Source organism: Paramisgurnus dabryanus, chromosome 3 (genome assembly GCF_030506205.2).
Source record: "Paramisgurnus dabryanus chromosome 3, PD_genome_1.1, whole genome shotgun sequence".
NCBI classification, from domain to species: domain Eukaryota; kingdom Metazoa; phylum Chordata; class Actinopteri; order Cypriniformes; family Cobitidae; genus Paramisgurnus; species Paramisgurnus dabryanus.
This window is the reverse complement of record NC_133339.1, coordinates 44,653,577-44,675,994: the sequence shown is the minus strand read 5'-3', so window position 1 is coordinate 44,675,994 and position 22,418 is coordinate 44,653,577. Positions and strand designations below refer to the sequence as shown.

Here is a 22,418-nt window from a genome sequence, read left to right as displayed (position 1 = left end):
CAGGCATTTAAAAGTGGGGGGACAGCTGTATGGTGATGTGACTCAAAGTTGATGTTCATATAATAAATTCTAATTTGAATATCAATTGCCATTTTACAGCACCCTAGAGGCAATTTTGGGAACATGCCATGATAGCTTACAGGAACCTATTTTTTGTGAAATCACACTCATTATACTGCAGGACTTTGAGAGCATTGTGAGATCATCTATATTTAATTTTTTATAAAAAAATAAATATATTTTATGATATTTACAATATTTCAGTTACACAACATTTGAACTTTTCTTACGTCTTAACAGTTGAACAAAAACAAATAAAATAAAACCTAAATTAATGTATTTTCAAGTTTTTATTTTTTCAAGATCGAAGTGAGATCTTTAATCCTGTTGCTCCATTACTTTAAACTCTATTTTAAAACTCAGTTAGGAATTAACTTTAAACTTGCATATGGGGAGGTTTAAATACATGTTTTACAATTAAATGTGTGGCTAAATCATTAGAAACAGACACCGCGAGCATGGTGGCGCTATTCAAAGATGTGTTTATTATAACTTCTCAACAGACTGAGTTAGACGGCTCAAAAAGATTATTAACACTACTGGTGACAGCTACCGATGGTCGTATGTGCTTCTCCTCTGTCACGCGCACTCCAGTCAGAAACTGAAGGGCAGTGAATGAACAGACACACGGCAGCGCTTCATGACAAATGTGTCGGCACATCTTGTTCATTCAATATATATCACAATATAATATCTGAGCTTCGCAATATTTCCTGCCACATTGCTTCGTTAATCAATACAGATTGTTTTAAAAGATTGTCAAATGTTTTTATTTGAATAAGATCTTTAGATTACCGATAGTGATTTATAATCCAAAAAATACATTACCTTTGCCTGTATAAACTGTGTATTTTCTTTTTGAATGACAACACATTGTTTCTGTTTAATATTTATGTGTTAAATGTATTTTAAACTGCATTTTAATGTGTGAATCTCAGCTGATAAGGCTGATCATTACTTCTTGGGGCGGTTTCCCGGACAGGGATTTGACTAGTCCTAGACTAAAATAAATGTAAGAGCTGTCCAAACTGAAAACAACTTGCACTGACATTTCTTAAAATACATCAGTAACATTTGTTTTGCCTCAAAATGCACACAAGTAATGTTTTAAGGAAGGAATGTTTGTTAAAATTAGTTATATTTCCTCATTAAACTAAGACCTAGTCCTGGCTTAAGATAATCCCTGTCCGGGAAACTGACCCCTTAATTCATAGCGTTGGTTTCCCGGACGGGGATTAGCTTTAGACAGGACTAGACCTTAGTTAAATTAGGATATTTAAGTGATTTTTTAAAAGCATAATTTATAAATAAACATTACTGGTGTGCATCTTAAGACACAACACTCACAATGATATATTTTAATGTATGACAAAAAAAGTTGTTTTCGGTAAAGACCACACTAACATTTAAGTTAGTCTGGAACAGTGATGGTAATAACGGCGTTATAAATAAACAGCGTTACTAACGGCCGTTATTTTTTTCAGTAACGAAAAAAAAAAATTACTGTTTCCCCCGTTGTAACGCCATTACCGTTACTGAACGCAGTGCTTCCATTGGAAACAATTGAAAACATGCACCGGCCGCGGGTGTTAAAAGCTTTGGTGTGTCCAGCCCCTAATAAGCCAACCAGAGGCAGGCAGAGTTCAAACACAACACTGCACTGCTGCTCGGACTGTGCATGTCAACTTGGTGACTTTGTCGCTAGATTTAGCAACTTTCTAAACCCCTTTAGCGACTTTAAAAAAGCGACTAGGACAAATTTAGCGATCTTTTCTTACGTGGTTGGAGACTGACACGGCGGCACGTATCGCTCTCCAAACCGCCAAAACCACACACACACCCGAAACTACAGAGCGATTGCAAGTACAAGAGCTCAAAGGTAGTTGTCGTAAACACAAAGTATAATAAGCACTACTTTTATACAATAATGTTATGTAAGAAAGGCAAGAATGTTTATGTAACGTGCAACTTATGCCGAGTAAGAAAGAGTCTCTCCACGTCTGTAATTCTGATAAAGCACCTCAAAACTTCACATGCTGCTGTAACGGTGCCACCCCGAACTTATTATAATTAGAATAAGAATTGAAATTTATTTATTTTGGGCACCAGACTTGGAAAAAGTGCCAAGTCAAAATATTTATAAAGTTATTAATGTGGTTAGTTTACGGATAAACTCAGAAAGTGCCTGCGAAACACAATAAAGTATTCGTTAAAGTCATGACAAAAAAAAATGGATTCACATTTTTTATATTAAAGAAAACTCATGAAAGAGCAAACAATGAATAAACCCATACAAATAATAAACATTTTACACTTTAAAACAATTGTTCATTAATGTCCGAAGGCATCAACAACCGTGTTGCCCTGCAATTCTTTCTTTACAAAAATGACCATTCAAAAGGAATTTGTGTTGGAAAAGCAAAGAAAGAGTTGTCCACCAGTTCATACTGTGAGCAAATTAAACACTCTCGAACTCAATTAAAAACAGTTTATAAATGTTGCAAAGTTCAATTTAAAAGTGCAGGTCGGGAACCTGACCAATGAGTATTGCCATTACTCGTAATACTTCGTTTTCATCACTTCCGCATTTAGTGGCAAAAAAAGTATACATTTTATGTAAGGGATAATGTAGAGGCAGTCGGTAGTTATCGAAAATAAGCCCCGACAGTGTGATCAGGACCCGACGCGAAGCGGAGGGTCTTGTATCACACTGAAGGGGCTTATTTCCCGATAACTACCGGCTGCCTCTACATTATCCCGCTTATTACATGGCTACTTGCCACATAAGAAAAAAAACGGACATGAATATGAATTTGAAACATTTTATTGGCATATTTGTTTTAAATTAACATTTTTATCCTTCCGCGAAACTTTGCACAGATGCATAAAATGATCGTAATACCTTATTAAGATCCTCTGCTTCATACTTGTCTGTCTCCATTTTTTTCTCTTTTAGCCAGTCTTTGAGAAGTTTTAATGCCCATTCTGTATTTTTTTGTGTGTTGGCTTCGTAGCTGTCATGCTCTATTTTGTCAAGTTCAGTCTCAGTAAGCTGTCTGTGTCTTGTCGTGGTTGTCCAGTGTTTGTCACAAGATGGCGCCAAACAGTAATCTTTATTGATCTTTATTTGCGCGGAGCGATTTTACTCGTACAAGTAGTACCGGCTATGCGTTATTACTTTGGAGCGGTTATTATTTGAAAAGAACGAACCTGCAAATGTCTCAACTGACCAATCAGAATCAAGCATTCCAGAGAGCGGTGTAATAAATATATATATGTGTACAGCTTCCGTTTAAAATTAATATTGGGGGCATTCAAGTTATTTGAAATATTTAAACTTTTTAAAGTAATGCAATAGTTACTTTCCCTGGTAATTAGTTACTTTTTTAACAATGTAACGCAATTACTAACTCAGTTACTATTTTTGAGAAGTAACTAGTAACTATAACTAAATACTTTTTTAAAGTGCCCATCTTATGACTGCTTTTCCACAAGTTATATAGGTGTATGAGTTCCACAAAGCATGTTTCAAAAGTTGTTTGCTCGAAATAGCTTGTAGGAAAAGATTGTTACCCATCTCTAGTAGCCTCTGTTTCAGGGCAGTTCAGATTGTGCCGTTTTGAGCTAGTCTTACATATTTATGAGCTACTGCTCCTTTGATCACGCCCCACTACTAACGTCATGTGCCCGTGCGTGTGCTCAGTGGTATCGTGAGCAGTACAGACCATACTTTGTTATTATTTTATATATTATTATTATTAACGGTTTATGTTGCCAACAGACAAATCATGCAGAAAAGTATCACTAATAAGTAACGTTACACTACAGGAGAAGAAACTCATGACACACAATGATTCCAGAGTAAATTGTGATGTTACGTTAGCAGTCACAACAATAAACTTGTTTTCCCAGGACAATGCTAACATATTCCCATTATAAAACATTTTCAAACGCATTATTTTCGCAAATTACAGAAATTAAGACGCGGCGGGGGATGTATACTGCTTGTGGAACGCGTGCTAATTGGTAGAAGCTAGCGGGAGGTCTGGACCGTTACAGTTATTAGAGGCTCGGGGGTTAGCCTCGTCAGAAAAGCCGGGGCGGTAAGGCCCGGTCTCGGTGTGTCAAACTCATCATGACACACAAAGATTCCAGCGTAAATTGTGATGTAGCAGTCTGAACAATACACTCGTTTTCCCTGGACAATACTAACATATTCCCGTTATAAACATTTTTAAACGCATTATTTTCGCAAATTACAGAAATTAAGACCCGACGGGGGATGTATACTGCTTGTGGACCGCGTGCTAATTGCTAGAAGCTAGCGGGAGGTCTAGACCGTGTATGTATCTATGCGGACCGTAAAGTTATTAGAGGCTCGCCTCGTCAGAAAAGCCGGGGCGTACGGTCTCGGTTAGTTTGGCAAAACGCTTTTAGCTCTAGCATCATAAATGTAGTATTTTGTGACAGAAGATGACAACATGCAAAATACAACGTGACTTCTTACCTTTTGTGATGAAACAACGCGATCGCGAATCGAATCCAGTCTGTTTCTGATGTGTGAATGATCCATGAAAGTCCAATAAAATACATCCAATTACCATTTTTGTCCACAAATGCTTATAATCCTTGAAATATAGATACATAGTCTGTTGTTTACATCAGATTTCGCATGAAGGTCTTATCGCCTACAATCTGAGGACTGTTTGCGTCGTAACACACTGTATATAAGATTACTCCGAGTTCCAATAACCACGCGTTAAAACTTTGTTTTTAAAAGTAGGTGGGAGTATAATCCATAATATCCAAATAGCGCTGTTATTTCCGTGAGAGATGATAACAGCACAGAGGGTCTCATTCAAGTGACTGCTCTATGCTCTCTAGCTACCTGGTGGGTGGAGACCTGCGAGTGGCGTGGTGGGCGGGAAAATTCAAACTGAATGTGACGAAACGGTTTGTTACGTCACAACGGAGCTGAGTTTTAACTGGCGCAATCTGAGACTCAAGGCAGAGGACATTCAGAAACCTGTATCTCACTCAAAACAGCATGGATGGATTTTTTTCCAAGTTTGTATGCGTGTGGGAGCATCAGAGACACAAAATAACACCCCAAAACCCAGAAAAAGTGAGTTTTTCATAATACGGGCACTTTAAAGTAAAGTTGCCAACACTGGTCTGGAACTACGCTTAGGCCCTGTCTGGGAAACTGCCCAACAGAGATGACTGTAGACAGGAGGTGGAGCGTTGTTTCTCACTCAGTGTATAAATATGAGCAAATGACAGTAATGTGTTTCAAAGTGAATCGTCATCCTACACATCTCTGACTGCCAGCCATGTACCTACACCTGCTATTTCTTTGTCTTGCATCAGTCTGTAAGTCTCATTTTTAGCTACACTGTAAAACATATTTTTGCACTTCAATTTTAAAGTTGAATGAATTAGGATTTCCAAGTCATTTTAACTATCTATAAGTGATGAGTTGCTGTAACTTTTTTAATCAAGTTGAATTTGCTATTGTTGTGTCAATTTTATTTTATAATTTACAGCAACTAATCACTAGTCAATACAGTTAAACTGACTCCAAGTTGATTAAACTTTAAATAATAATAATAACAATAATAATAATTACAATGTATGTGTTTGTACACTCTAAATAAATGTTGGGTTAAAATTAACCCAAATTGGGTTGTTTTGTAACTCCTCATTGGGTTAAAAATGGACCAACCCAATGCTGGCTTATTTTAACCCAAAAAGTTGGGTTGTTGGGCTGATATTTATAACACATCTGTTAGAACTAACTAACTTTTTGTTGGGTTGAAACAAGTCAATGTTTGGTTGATGTGTTTAAAGTTGTACAAAATGTTTTAAAGTATCTTCTTATTTTTGTGAAATTCTGGTGGTTTAAATTGCTTTCATACCTTTCATTGTGGTGTCTATAAATAACAAATCATAAATTTCATTGAGAAAGCATATTTATTGCCCATGAACAATAAAAGAGTACTTAGCCCTACACAAACAATCAAATTTCTGATAAAAAATATATTACATTTCATATCTCATAATCTATAATGACAGATTCCCAGTTAACATTACAATTAGATCAAGTAAAAAGTTGTAAAGGATAATGTATTGGCAGCAGGTCATCACAGAAAAAAGCCCCAACAGTTTCCTCAGGACAAATGTCACAAACACATTGGTTTAATCATTTGTAAATTTAAAGGACAAGTTTGGTATTTTAGACTTAAAACCCTGTTTTCAGATTGTTTATGATGAAATAGAACGCTTTTGACTAAAATTTGGATATATGATGCTGGCCCGAGAATTTTGTGGTGTTTGTGTTTCACCTCCCACCTTTACAATGGGTTTAATGGTGCACTGGAACAATCCTTCCTAAAATGCATTAAACTTTCGTTTACAAAGACGTGAAACTCACCGAGTGGTCAGGGGTGTTCACTGATATGCTCACACAAAAATCGCTGCAAAATACGCATTCCAACAGGTTTTATTGTAGTTTTTGCCAACTCCATTGACTAGTATTAGATGTGCTGTGAGGTACGGTATTACTCCACGCCGAGAACTTTGTTTCTATTCTTGCAATTGGCAAAGGCGGATTAGCGCCACCACCTGGGCTGGAGTGTCTAAAATTCAAGCTCTAAGCGGAAGAATGTACGGGTGTGAGGCGTTTGGAAAAATAGGTCCACAAGTTAACAACGAATGCTAAAACAGCTGTTGGAAAGCATCTTTTGCAGCGATTTTTGTGTGAGCATATCAGTGAACACCCCTGACCACTCGGTGAGTTTCACGTATTTGTAAACGAAAGTTTAATGCATTTTAGGAAGGATTGTTCCAGTGCACCATTAAACCCATTGTAGAGGTGTGAGGTGAAACACAAACACGCGAAAATTCTCAGGGCAGCCGCATATGTCGACATTTCAGTCAAAACCGTTCTATTTCACCATAAACAATCTGAAAACAGGGCTTTAAGTCTAAAATACCGAACTTGTCCTTTAATGTTGAATATTTTATTAATAGACATTGATATTTCATTTTTGTATAATATTAAATTGTACCTGTCAAAATGATTTGCAGCATCTTTTAGTTTTTAGCCGTAGAAAAATGTCACGACTGGCCAATCAGAATCTAGCATTTGAACCGTGTAATAAGAAATGGTTAATGTAACAAATAAGATCAACAAATAGTTGCAACATATGATATTTTGGGTAGTTATATAGTTTTTGCAGACATTTTTTTAATTTTATTTGCCACAGAAAGTTTTAAAGTCACCTTAAGAGCACCTATTGTCCGATTCTTGTTTTTAAATTTCCTTTGGAGTGTAAGTGTGTATTAGTACATGTTAACCATATGGAAAAGGTACAAACCCCAAAGTAAACGATGACGCAAGTTATCGTCTCCAATGTAAATCTCTTTTCTTGGACTACAACAAACACACAGATTGCAGGCAACAGTTTACTTCCTGGGTTTGGTGATGTTGACTAGACCGACATTATCATAATTCCTCCTGCTTCGGACTCACAGCCTGTAAGATAACCTTCCTCAGCAAACGAATCTTTCAAACATGTATGGAACGTCACATTTCCGCCTGACGTCAGAGGTATTCAGACCAATCACAACATACACATTCAGTGTTTCCCACAGATCTGAAATTTACTTGTGGTGGTAGCTGGTGAAAAGGGCAATCATTATTATCCACCGACAAAAAATGGTCTACTATACATGTAACAAAGAACTAATAATGTGTGACACAACACAATACTTTGATTTATAAAACATTCATATTAATTTCACATTATAGTTCATTAATCTAACCACCCCAAACTTTTTTTGCCATAAACAAAGCTGACACTGTTTGTCAAAGCACCACGAAAACACTTTATGTTTTTGCACTAATATATGAAGCAATTTGATGACCCCTTTTATCAAACTCAATTATATACAATACTATGTATACTATAGCCTATATAGACAGTGCAGGTCTATAGATTATAAATGTGACTGATGTTATAATGGTAATAATTTCTATTAGATAGGCACTTTTACTGCTTCTGCTTTCTATTTCTCTTTTGCCGATTAAAAAAAGCTTAATCCACTAATTATTTCAGATTTAAAAGTCTACTTGCTGTCCCGATGACAGACTTTACATTACAGCTTTGCGTTTTTTATATCCTGAGTCAGCTAGAGCTTTGCTCATTCAGTATTAGCACTGCTTTTTGCTACAATCTCTGTGCAAACTGTTTAGATTTTAGTAAAGATATTGTCTATTAATAGTATGATTATAAAAAAATGGGATAAAGAAAATGAAGCGGCGCGTGGTCGTGACAAGAGCCAGTTGCTATCGCCATAGAAACCGGAGGCACGCTAAAACAGCACTCGAGCTTTAGCGCGGTAGCGCTCACGGCTGTTCTCCGATCGACTCGGGTTTTACACACAATATTAATCAGACTTGGGACCCGAAGTAATGAACTAGGACCGACCCGGACCCATCTGACCATTTAAAATATAAACCCGGAACCGTACGGGTCCGGCGTCCTCAGTGAAGAAAGACCTCTAATGGTAAAACTCTGCTTAAGTTCAGAAACATGAAAGGATACTATGTGACACTGAGCTTGCTTCGCGTCGCGCCCAATTCATTGAGAAACAGAGAGCACGTGAACGGACACTCAACCGGAGAGACACAACGTGCTTGCACGCAAAATGAAGCCAACTTAGATGCTATAAACACATATGCACATAAGCATATGCGACCATTTTGGTCGCAGTGTGTTCCCTGGCTGCTCCGTATGTGCTGCTGCAGTTGATCCAGTTGCCGCGCTGGATGATGAGTTTATGACGCGTGCATCATCTTCACGGTCACCCGACCCCCACCTCTCTCTCGCACTCTCTCTCTCGCGCTCTCTCTCTCGCGCGCTCTCTCTCTCTCTCTCTCTCTCTCCAAAACACGGGTCATCCAGTCGAGTTCAGAAAATACGGAAATTCGTAAAGTGATTTTTTTTACCTGGGCGGGTTGCAATTTACCTGGGCGCAGCGCCCAAGTAGAGCCTATGTATGGGAAACACTGACATTATTAGCTGGCCAATCAGGGACACAAAGCTTTTCAAATCTGTTTTTTTCCTGTGTTTCAGGAAGAGAGTTAATCTGGAGCTAAAAAAATGTACAGTACAGTATGTGGAAAATAATTAGTTTTTTAACCATAAACCAGGGGTGTCCACTCCTGCCTGGAGGGCCGGTGTCTCTGCAGAGTTTTATTCCAACCCTAATCAAGCACACCTGATCCAGCTAATCAAGGTCTTACCAGGCAGACTAGATACTTTGAAGCAGGTGTGTTGAGGGAAGTTTTAGCTAAACTCTGCAGGACACAGGCCCTCCAGGACCGACTTTGGACACCCCTGCCATAAACCATGTGAACACATTGTATTATACCAAATAGACAAAACAACATTGTTTTTTAGCAATGAAATAGGTGAAAAAGGTATAAATAATAATAAAATAGTAGTTGTAATACATGGGTTATTAGCTGTGTCCCAATTCGAAGGCTGCAACCTTCTAAGGACGTGGCCTCAGAGGGCGAGCAATCAGTCTTTAAAGGGAAACCAGGCAAGTCTGGTTATTATTACTTTACGAGCTCCCCCTAGTGTCTGGAAGTAAATGCTTTCAAGCACACTGTCGTAAAAACGAACTGTTGTTCCTCCCCCCTTCCAACACAGTTTATCAGCTTATTTCCAATCCAGTTATGCCTATCTAAGTTAGGTAAATTATATTTTCTTTCCAACTGTTATTTTTATTGTGTTGTCATGCATAATAGTATTTTAACCGTGAACGACCGATATGAACAAGGCAAACTACTGCTTTCGTGTTTTATTGGGAGAGTGGGCATGAGAATAATATAATTATAAATAAATAAATAAATAAATATATATATAGACAAGCAAAGGGAAAACATAATTCATCCAGATGAACTTATATAGACCTTACTAATATAACTTTAGAAAAATATTATCCTTCTACATCTATCTATCCATCTATCTATCCGTCTATCTATATATATATACATATATGCGTGCCGTTCTTCCCGGGCGCGTCCTGGCCGGGGTTTCGGTGCGTCTTCTGGAGGTCGTATTTGTTGACAGCATACGCCATTCAGTTAAAAACATAAGACATGCAATGGTAGTTTCATTCTTACCTTAACACTCTGGGGTCGACTGTGGTCAGTGGTGTCAAAAGTATTCATATTCATTACTCAAGTAGAAGTATAGATACTAGGGTTTAAAAATACTTTTTTAGAAGTTGAAGTATCAACTCAAGCTTTTTACTCAAGTAAAAGTGAAAAAGTACTGGTTTCAAAACTACTTAAAGTATAAAAGTAAAAGTAATGTAAGGAAAAAAATGTCATTAGAGAAAAAAGCCTAGGCCGCACCACAGGGGCCTTATGTGCACTACCCTATCTCCTCTAAAAAACGTTTCTAAAGGCCATAATAACTATAGTGTTATATTAAAATGTTGATGATAAAATTTTTTGGGATGCACTAGGGCCAGGGGTAGGCAACGTCGATGTCCTGCAGATTTTAGCTCCAACCCTTATAAAACCTTGCTTACCTGTAGTTTCAGGTGACTTTATAAACCTTTATGAGTTTGTTCAGGTCTGCTTGATTAGACCTGGAGCTAAACACTGCAGGAGTTGCCTACCCCTGCACTAGGCTATCTGTTTCAACCACATACGGTATATGCCCATTAAAAATGAACGCATTTTTGTACAATGCAAACAAATACATTAAAGCAGTGGTTCTCAAACTGGGGACCGCGAGATGGTGCCAGAGCCCCCAGTTTTATAATATTTTATGAAATACATTACTTTATTATAAATTCTGTGTAATTAAACCTCAGAAAAATAAGGCTACTAAACAAAAGCATTTTGTTTAATTCAAATTTTAAGTTTTAGAATGTTTATGTCATACATTTTATTTGGGGGGCCGCAAAGGAATCCACTGTACACAAGGGAGGCCGCAAAAAAAAAGGTTTGATAACCACTGCATTAAAAAACCATATATGTGTACTACTGAGCATTAACATGTGTTCCATAGAGAGCGAGATATGATGACTAGTTGCCTATAAATATTGTAATGGTGCAAAAAGTCAAAACTTCAGAGCAGGGCCGCTGCTGGCAAAACTTTTACAGTGGTGCCCTCTTTAGTTAAAAAACAACAAAATCACACACAACTATAGTATGCGTGAGAATAGAAATATGCTATTGTTATCATTTATAATTGTATTTTGAAAGCAACACAAACTACAATTATACAAATATGCAATTATATTATAGCCTATATTTCTGCATCTGTACTTGTGTAGCTAATGGACTTTAGCTTAATCTAATGTGACAAAGCTGATCTTACATGTCAGTATAAATCCAAGCAATTTTGGAGAATTATGTCTTTCTTGTAAGTAAATTAAAAATCAGGTTTAAGGAAACAGCTGATGTCTATTAACAAAAGCAAAAGTTGGTATGTATGGTTATGTGTTTTGATTGATTTAACACTCAAGCATTCAGCTAAGTAGGTTTTGTTAATGCAAAAAAAATTAGGGCAGTTATTAGCATATACAAAACAACAATGTCTTTAGCATAGATATCTTTGCCATGGCTCAAAACGCAACGCAGCACAATGTCATTTAAGTTGAACAACTGAAGTTACATGATATAAATTGGTATTGTTACACTATTTAAATCACACAGATGAGTTGGTGTCAGCAGCCAGCTATACATTTACACAGGCTTGTGACCTGAAAGTGATGCGCGGGTTTTATATCGTACTTTTCCATTTGAAGACAGAATGCCGCGTTCTGTTACTGTACAGACGGATGGCGGATGATATCAAAGCAACGTGAGAGAAAACTGGTCCGCATGCTTTCTAATCGCTCTCGCAGTTCTTTATGTTTATCTTTGCAGCACTATCGATTCCGAACAAACTTTTGATCATCTGCTGTCAGCTGGGGGCGGGGATTGTGTACAAACCAATAGGGTGTCGGAATGGTGTATGTTTATACTTCTCATCCAACCACAATCACATTCATCCGGATGATGCAATTTATCAAGATAGGTTTTTTTAACGATGAGAAGCCGGAATGTAAAAAAAAGAAAACAAGCCGAAATTAATAGAAGTAACGAGGCGATTTTTAAAACGTAATGAGTAGAAAGTACAGATAATTGCGTGAAAATGTAAGGAGTAGAAGTAAAAAGTAGTCTAAAAAATAATTACTCCAGTACAGTATAGATACCCAAAATATCTACTTAAGTAAGGTAACGAAGTATTTGTACTTCGTTACTTGACACCTCTGGTCTGACTCCGGCTTAAATTGATACGGTTGAACCAACGTGTTTTCAAAGCCTCCCGCTGCCATACTTTCACCAGAGCAAGTGTTTTGTGTTGACACACAGGACGGAAGGGAGGGTGGGGTGAGCGGTCACTCATTATCATTTAAAGAGAAATACACCAAAACGGGTTGCTTTGAACTTGGCGGGGTTTAATATAGCCAGGAAGTGTATTTTTTACAAAACTAAAAAGGAATTTTTAACAAAGTATGATACAGAGATTTCACGAAGGCACTAGTAAAGCATACTAATTTGTTTAAAACTGCCATCCGATGACCCCTTTAACTCCAAAAGTCCAGTCTGTCATTCGTATAATGGCAGTGGATGATAACAAAATCTCAGAGAAAAAAACATGCACAGACAAATCCAAATTAAACCCTGCGGCTTGTGACGACACTTTGATGTCCTAAGACACAAAAGGATTGGTTTGTGCTAGAAACCGAACCGTATTTATATCATTTTTTACCTCTTATACAACACTATCCCCAAAGCAATATGCACGTACACATCACCATCTTATTCTTTTAATGTTTAATGGTGTACCACCTACTGTATCGAGTGCACGGCATGAGGGTGCATATACAACCTAACCCTAACGCAAATTAAACTTTGCTAGAAATTTTATTTTAAGATGAACTATTGCTTTAACACAGGTTTTAAATGTTTGTTTTAAAATATTCAGACATTATACTTAGATATTCATTTTAGCTGATACAGGTGCACAATGAAACTCAGGATAGCCTAGGTTGTGAAGGATCCATTCGTTCTAATGAATTGGGACAGCCTTACTGGCCTGACTGGCAGTCGCGCTGCTGTGGCGCAATCCATCTTAAAATGCAGCCTTCGGAGGTCGCAGTATTCATGTTTGTAGTCCTTTGTAGTTCTGTTATTTTATTGTTTCTTGTCTGATGGTCTTCCCATGTGTGTCTTGTTATCTTTGTAGCAGAATGAGGAATATTTGGGTTGATTATTGGCCAGTGTCATGTGAAAACCTTGAACCTATCAGCAGTCGGCTGGCAGGGTATAAAATGAGGACGCGTTTGTTGCCTGGGATGCGTCGTCATTTGTACCGCCCCTTTACGGAAGTTGCCATTTATGAATGGGAGAGTTCTGAAGTGCCGTCTCGCTGTTTTGCTGCTGTGTGTAGGCTTCCCCTGGCTTTGAGTTTGTCAACAAACAATCCACTGCATGTAATGGTACGGAGATTGGGCATAGTATTATATTACTACAGAAGTTGCCATTTATGAATGGGAGTGTTTCGGAAGTGCCGTCTTTCTGTTCTGCTGCTGTGCGGGGGCTGCCCTTGGCTTTGAGCTCGTCAACAAACAATCCACTGCATGTTATGGTCCGAGACCGTGCATAGTACCGCATTATGAACATCATCTGATGGACTGAAAGGCTCAAGGGTTTCATCTTTATATTATGGGACGAGATGCGCGTTTGCTAATGACTGCACTGCTGCCTTGTCTGTACTGATTTTGTCGTTTCCTTATTTGAGCGAATTTAAACTTTCATTCTAGCAAACCTGGACGTGGCTGTCTCTCGCTGGTTTGCCCTGCTCTTTGAATGTGTCGTCGATTGTAGTTTGTTTTGCTTTGTCTCATTTTGTTTCCAATCATAAATGAGATTTGTTTTCTTTTGTTTTGCGTTCACTTGTGTATTTTGCAATTTAATTTATTTTCTTTGTTTAGTTTAGTTCCCAAAACGAGAGTGACATTAATATTGTTTTTGTTTATTATTTCTTTTTTTTGTTGTGAACTGATTTTCTTCCCTTTGGGGGGCTGGCTTTTGCCAGTTAATATTTATTGTGTGTCTTTTGCGCTTTATATATCGCGTGACGAAGAGGGTTTATAGAGGAGGGGTTTAGCCGCTATTTAACGGGTTCACACTGAGTGCAGTGCATTGAGTGACTTGATTTCACCAGCGTGGGTGTGTGTGGATATTAAGTGTGTCATGTACGGATATTAAGCGTGTGGTGTGTATTGAGGGTCATAGCAGGCCATCACCCTACCCCTTAAGCCTTCTGGTGTTTCTGTTTCTTTCTGTGTTAATTTTCTTTTTTGTAAAGTGTTGCATTTTGTTTTTGAGATGTGGCTATTGAGCCTATGATGTCAATGTGTTGGGTTTTTAACTTTTGTATTTGAATAAAGCTGCTTATCTTTGGTACTCCCTGGCCTATGTCTCTTTGCTCACCCATTTCTTTTGGTTACGAACCTGTGTGTCCCTTGTTTTTGGGGCTGAGTTCCCGGTGTATATACCGGGTGGCGTAGTCGACCACTATATAATTTTATACAGTTTCCTCCAGTATCTGACGCCATTGGCCACATCTTGTTATGCCATGTGTATATATTGCCCTAGTGTTTCAGTTGTTCATTCTGCCTTGTCTTGAGTTTATTTAATAAAACACTGTTTTTGGATCTGCTGCAACTGCCTGCCTCCCTAGCATTACAGAATGACTGAACAAGGACCATCCAAACATTAAGGCAATATATACACATGGAGGCGGATGGAGCAGACGAGGGCGCTTGGCAATCGTTAGCTGAGCTGCTGGCTAACAACACTGATGTTGATTACTATTGTTAGCTTAAACTGCTAGCTAAAAACGGGGATGTAGCATTGCGCGGTTGTTTGTAAATCTGGAAATAAAAGTTGCAGTAGTTCGCTTAATCTTTCCTATTAATGATATCAGGCAGTGAACCAGGAAGTGATTGACAGCTTTTTAAATCTAATTGCGTTGGGCATACTCAGATTGACGGCAACCTAACCCAATGGTGTTTAGGGGAATTATATTTAAAAAAATATCCGGTGCCTCGGCCCTCCTCGCATAAGTAACTTATTTTACTGAGTGTTTCAGGGTATATTTAGGTTTATTTACATCATGCGATTGGATTAGCTGCAAGGGAAATACAGCGTATACCTGCGTATACCTTCACTAAATCACCGTTTAGAAGTGGGTATACGCAAATCCGACTGAAAAAGAAGTAGGTATACGCCGTATAGCTGCGTATACCCAGGACTACAGCACTAACGTGAACCTTATGTCACAGGTAGGGGTGGACCCAGATGTTAATAAGGTCACGCCCCTTTTTCCACCTTGAGGAGGTTCCCAAAGCCACCCCAATGACCAGACACACAAGGTAAGCATAATATTAAAATGCACTTTATTTAAATACTTAAAATAATAAATAGGGGGGACTTCCGGGAGGCGCCATGTGAGAGCAGACGCACGTGAAGGCAGCTCCGCAACTTTTTAGGTAATATACGTGAGCAGAACTAAATAATATTATACTTTCACATCCGCAAGTGTGACCACACATTCAAGATGCCAAACAAACATAAAAAAAACGACAGAAACCCCGAGGGACACCCCGGACGGCGTTAGCGGTGAAGGTAGCACCGATGCTAACAAGGCAGTGCTGGATGGCATAGCTGCTTTACAGACAAATTTCCAGTTATTTAAGTCGGAGATAGTAGATGCTATAGACAAGAGACTAGACCAGTTCTCAATCTCCATCAGAGCTGAACTAACTGCTTTAAAAAAAGAAACGGATGTTACAATCTCATCCATGAAAAGCAGGATGGACGACCAAGCTAAAACAATGGCGGAGCTCGAACGCGGCGCAACTTTTACTTCTGACACGGTATTTCAGCTACAAAAAGAGGTGGAAACGCTAACTAGCAGCATCACCAAACTCACGGAGAAATGTATAGATCTGGAAAGCCGCAGTCGAAGGCAAAACCTGCGCATTTTGAACATTAAAGAAGGCGAGGAAACTGGGCGCAAGACTACGGATTTTATTGCGCACCTGTTGAAGGATGCCCTCTCTATGGGAACTTTACCTCTGATCGACCGTGCACACAGATCACTGAGAAAACGATCCGACAACACTTCATACCCCCGAGCCTTCATTGTTAAGATGCACTACTATCACGACTGGCAGGACATTATCCGAAAAGCATCTCAGCTCAAATCCATCACACACAACGGTGAGAAGCTTCTGATATTTCCAGACCTTCCGGCTGCCATATTGAAACAACGCGCTCGTTTTAATCGAGCGAAAGACCTCCTGCGGGATAAACCAGGCGTCCGCTTCGGATTTTTGTACCCAGCGAAGTTACGAGTCACACATAGCGGAGAAGAAAGGTACTTCATAGATCCCGTAAAGGCGATCGCTTATGCAGAACAGCATTTCGGAGGGAGCAGCGTGTCAACCTCATAATCTCCCCCTAGACTGATACCAGAACAGGGATATTAAACTAATGTGAAGTGCCAACTGCATATTTACAATTATGCATTTGCTGCCTTATCCTTCTGGGCTTGATCTGACTAGGTTTATACACAGTGTCTATTATATGCTCACATCTTGAATCTGTAAAGCTGACCTGCCTATGTGCATGAGAACATTATAACACTCACAGGAACTGCTCACTAACTCCTGTTAGCCAGCTAATGCGAATTAGGCTGTTTATTTTACCGTCAAGGTAATTGTTTCAGGAAAATTGTAATTTGATGCTTAACCTCACCTGGTTTTTCAGGTATGTTCTTATTTTGTTTTTTGTTAGTTTTGTTCTGATAAAGTTTGGTGGGAGGGGATGTTTAATAGGGTTCCGTCTGTGGGTGCGCTCTGTTGTGGGGGGTTACAATAAATGCAATAACTGGGATGGCTGCTACTCAAATTAATACACCTGATAAGGGGGCGGGAGCTTTGACTTTTGCCTCTTGGAACGTTAAAGGCTTAAATCATCCCGTTAAACGTGGATTGTGCTGTCTCATTTAAAATCCATGAATGCTGACATTATATTTCTACAAGAAACACACTTTAAAAATGACTTTCATTCTAAACTAAGAGTCAGGTGGATAGGCCAGTCATTCTTCTCTTCCTTTTCATCTAAGGCCAGGGGTACTGCTATCTTAATAAAAAAGGGGGTTCCTTTTAAACATAGGTCTACAACTACAGATAAAGAGGGACGTTTTATCATAGTTGCGGGAGAAATATTTTCAATGCCGATAACTCTTCTTAATATTTACGGGCCGAATTTTGATGATCCACACTTTTTTCAAAAAGTATTTTCTCGGGTTCCTGATATTTCACAAACTAATCTAATTATTGGGGGAGACTTCAATTGCGTTTTAGACTCATATTTAGACAGATCATCTACTCAGCGTGCTCCCCCCTCAAAAACTAGGGATTTCCTTAATATGTATATTAAAAACTCTAATATTGGTGATGTATGGAGGCTAGCTAATCCAACAGGGAGAGACTACTCTTTCCATTCACAGGTCCATAACATATATAGTCGTATAGATTATTTTCTAGTTGACTCAAAGTTAATTCCTTTTACCCTCAACATTTCCTATCATAATATTGTGATCTCAGATCATAGTCCAGTAACATTTGCTTTAAAAATACCACAAATGGTAAAAACTCCACCAGTGTGGCGTGCAGACCCCTACTTATTAAAAGATAAAAAAAATTGTGAGTATTTGCGATCACAACTTGAGTTGTTTTTTGAAACTAACAACCAACCCAACACATCACCCTCGCTCTTGTGGGATACGTTTAAAGCCTATCTAAGGGGCTGTTTTATCTCTTTTAAAGGAGCAAAAAATAAACAGAATATAGCTGCTTTACTAGAACTAGAAAAACAGCTTAGTAAACTAGATGAGGAAAACGCTACAACCCCCTCACTGGATCTGCTCAAGAGGATATTAGCTCTCAGATATCAATACAACAAGATAACATTTGAAAAGTTTTCAAGATCTTTAATGTTTATGAATCAAAGGTACTTTGAGCTTGGCGATAAACCACATAAATTGTTATCTAGACAGCTACGAAAGCTTGAAAGTGACCGTACAATTCATCGGATTAAATCAAAATCTGGGACTCCTATATTATCTCCTAAAGGAATTAATGATCATTTTAAACAGTATTATGAAACTCTGTACGCTAGTAATACAAATGAAGATTCTGCTAATATACTGACTTTTTTAAATAGCTGCAATCTACCAACGCTAGATCGAGAGGATAGAGAACTACTTGGTGCAGACTTAACATTAGATGAATTAAAAGACACTATAAAGTCTATTAAAGGAGGCAAATCCCCTGGACCGGACGGAATCCCTAGTGAGGTATATAAAACCTTTCATAATTTATTGGCACCCTATATGCTCACAATGTTTGTCCAAGCCTTGGGGGAGGGACGATTGCCTCAGTCATTTAATGAAGCAATAATCACCGTCCTACCCAAGAAAGGCAAGGATCCAGAGGAGGTTGGGGGATATAGGCCAATCTCCCTCATCAATGTGGATCAAAAAATTTTGTCCAAGATATTAGCCAATAGACTCAGTACATTGTTGGGAAAACTGGTGAAACCTGATCAAACTGGCTTTGTTTCGGGTCGCAGTTCTTTTAACAATCTTCGTCGTCTATTTGACATTCTATACTCTTCTCAGAATGATCAGTCTGACCTGGTGATCTTGTCTCTAGATGCCGAAAAGGCATTTGATCAGGTAGAATGGCCCTATCTTTTTACTCTGCTACAGAAATTCCAGTTAGGGGAAAGATTTATTTCCTGGCTTAAAATTCTATATAAAAACCCCAGAGCGCGAATACTCACAAATAAAATTATATCACCTCCCTTTGACTTATTTAGGGGTACGCCTCAAGGCTGCCCGCTCTCCCCTCTTCTTTTTGCACTAGCCATTGAACCTCTGGCAGAAGCCATTCGCTCAGATGAGAGAATTCAAGGGCTTTGCACCAAATCCACTGTAAATAAAATTTCTCTCTATGCAGATGATGTCCTTTTATATGTGACTAAACCTGCAACTAGTATTCCCGCAATATTAGAAATTATAGAAAAATGTGGCTCATTTTCAGGTTATAGAATTAATCTAAATAAAAGTGAACTCATTCCAATTGGCCTTAAGGATCTCTCACAAATTTACCCAATCCGATTTAAAATCGCTAAAGATAGATTTACTTATCTAGGAATTGTTATAACCAGAAAGTTTAGCTCTTTAAGAGAAGCTAACTACACCCCTCTTTTAGAAAAATTAAAAAAAAATATTCAATTCTGGAAAACTCTCCCCATTTCACTAATAGGCAGATTTAATGCCATTAAGATGTTTTTTCTCCCGCAACTATTATATCTTTTTCAAAATACTCCCTTATTCCTATCCAAGTCTTTTTTTAAGCAACTCGACAAAATCATCTTACCATTTATCTGGAACTATAAAAACCATAGAATTAAACAACAGCACCTTTCCAAAACAAGAAGCGAGGGAGGTCTTGCCTTCCCAAACTTCAGCTGCTATTATTGGGCCGCCAACCTCAGAATTATGTCAATAATATTAAATGACAAAAGTGGTAGACTAGACTGGCTCAGACTAGAACAGGATGAATGTGCCCCCCACGATCTTGGCGCTGTAATAATTTCACCAGCACGCTGTAAAAAAGAAATCTACAGAAGCAGTCCTGTCATTAGTAGCTCTATTTGTATTTGGAAACAAATGAGAACTCATTTTGGGGTAGAGTTGCTACCTCTATCAATTCCCATTGCTGGCAACCCTTCTTTCATACCTTCCATTTTAGATAAAGGTTTTTACCAATGGAGAGATGTAGGAATCTACACAATAAGAGACCTTTCTCAGGATGGAACTTTTGGTTCTTTTGAAAAAATTCAGGAAAAATATAAACTTCATAAAAGTAATTTTTTTAGGTTCTTGCAAGTCAGGAACTACGTACAATCACATTTAAAGAGGCTTGCAACAATTACTCCTTCATGTCTTGATACTTGCTTGGAAGTCAGTTTTGGGAAGGTGAAAAATATTTCTTGTATCTACAGTATACTCCAGGCTTGCCAATTACCTGATACCTCATCAATTAAAAAGGTATGGGAAGAAGAACTAGGATCAGAGATTTCAGATGAGTTATGGGCAGATTGTCTGGAAGAAATTAACAGGTGTTCTATAAATTCCAGACACTGTCTTATTCAATTCAAAATCTTAAATAGACTACATTACTCTAAAACAAAACTAGCCAGAATATTTCCAGGAGCTTCTCCAAAATGCGATAAATGCAATACAACTGAGGCAACCCTACTTCACAGTTATGCATTATGCCCTAGTCTGCAAGACTTTTGGTGTAAGATTTTCAGCGTCATCTCTGAAATCTCTGAATGAGTTTCTAATTGTATTTGGGGTCTCAAGAGGTGAGCTTGGTTTGTCCAAGCCTCAACAGCAGTTCCTTTCCTACGGACTCCTAACAGCCAAAAAGCTTATTTTATTATTTTGGAAAAATAAACTGCCTCCCTCTTTTCAGCTTTGGCTTAACGAACTTACAAAGACAGTTCACCTGGAACGTATACGGCTTCTTTTAGGGAATAAGAGACAACAGTTTGCTAAAACATGGGAGCCCTTTATAGGATATTTAGAGGGAGAAGGCAGAAAAGACTTGGAAGAAATGGATGATTTAAGTTGAGTTGGATCTTATCTGTAGCAGTCTTCCTCTTACAGTGTGTACCAAGCAGACGGGAAAGCGGGTGGGAAATGGGCGGGGAACTGTTCTATGTTCTTATTAAAATATTTTGGGTTGTAGTATATATGCATATATGTGTATTTGATTGAAAGTATACTAGATGGTAAGCTCGCATAGTGGGCTAATTGTCTAATTGGGTTGCAAATGTGTATATATTGTGTATGTGAATATGTATGTACTGTACCTAACTATGCAGGCGACAGTATACCTTATCTTGCTTTATATATATATATAAATATATGCATACAGAAATATGGAGGATTTTTGTTTCTTCTTGTAAAATTATCTGTACTTTATTGTTTCTCCAATAAAAACAAACAAAAAAAAAACACAGGCTTCACAGGCTGGATTTCACACAGTTCCTTTTCGTGTCGCTCACTCTCTCTCTCTCTCTTTCTCCACCGGCGACGGCTGGGACACAAGAGGCACAGTTACTTGGACTTGGTTTGCTCTCACCTCTCTGCTGGGCACAGCGTACAGTAAGTACGGGTTTCACACAGTTCCTTTCCGTGGCGTTCTACTCGTTCCAACTTTACACAGCACGTTCCTTGTTCCTAACAAACAGATCCCAGAATATATTAATTTTGGTTACACAGGGTGGCGGACTTACGACACTGATGTCTTCGATGCGTAAGCGGTTTTCATGTGGCGTCGGGGACAAACCCTCTCGACAAGCTCGGCGGTTGCGGGGAGGGGGAAACGTCGTACTGTCTCACCGGGCCGAGCGCTGCCCTTCCTTCACCCTCCTTAGGCGTTCGAATACAGGACAGGGGCGCCCTTTCGACGAGACCTCGGGACAGACGGGATTTTCCACTCTTCTCTCTTCTGCAACGGTAAGTAGCACACAGATGACAATATCCACAATAGTGACTCGTAATCGTACTCACACAACCGTACTACTCCAGCACTTCACCGCCACTCCTAGACCCACTCCAATGTCAGGAATCGAGCTCGTTCTGGACACCACACTGTTACTCTCTACCTGGGACATGCTTACAACATATAATTAATGGCCACACTGAGACCGACAGCCTCTTCGTTTTCCCTCGACGAGGCGTACAAAGGCGGGGGTTTGGTCTGACAAGACACACAGCAATGCACAGCACCACGTCAAAAGTGAAAGTTCCACAGCACAAAGACTCACCCACCACAATCCAGTGTACACTCAAGATGCCCGCCTTTCTCCACTTCGTCGGGGTCTGTTCGGCGATGGTATTCGCAGCCCAGTCAGCAGATACGTCGCCGTGGCTAGCCCCAGCCAAATGTTCTTTAGGCTCTCCCACCACGCTAATTTAGGGGTAGGGCCTTCCTCCTTCACTCAGAGATTAATCGGTACAACAAATTATCCACACAATGTGTAATCAGCTCAGTGTGTTATACTCACGGATACTATCAACTTTAGTTCCAACTGTCCTTTGTTCTAATTCCCCCGGCGATCG

The 22,418-nt window shown here is 38.9% G+C and overlaps 1 long non-coding RNA gene across 1 annotated transcript in view; it reads left to right on the top strand.

Annotated features, from left to right (window-relative positions):
* Positions 1 to 5,363: 5,363 nt before the first annotated feature.
* LOC135745007 (uncharacterized) overlaps positions 5,364 to 22,418 on the top strand; it is a 31,772-nt gene continuing 14,717 nt past the window's right edge. Inside the window, exon 1 of the long non-coding RNA XR_010530922.1 lies at positions 5,364 to 5,433. This is a non-coding gene — a long non-coding RNA (uncharacterized lncRNA). The remainder of the gene's footprint in view (positions 5,434 to 22,418) is intronic.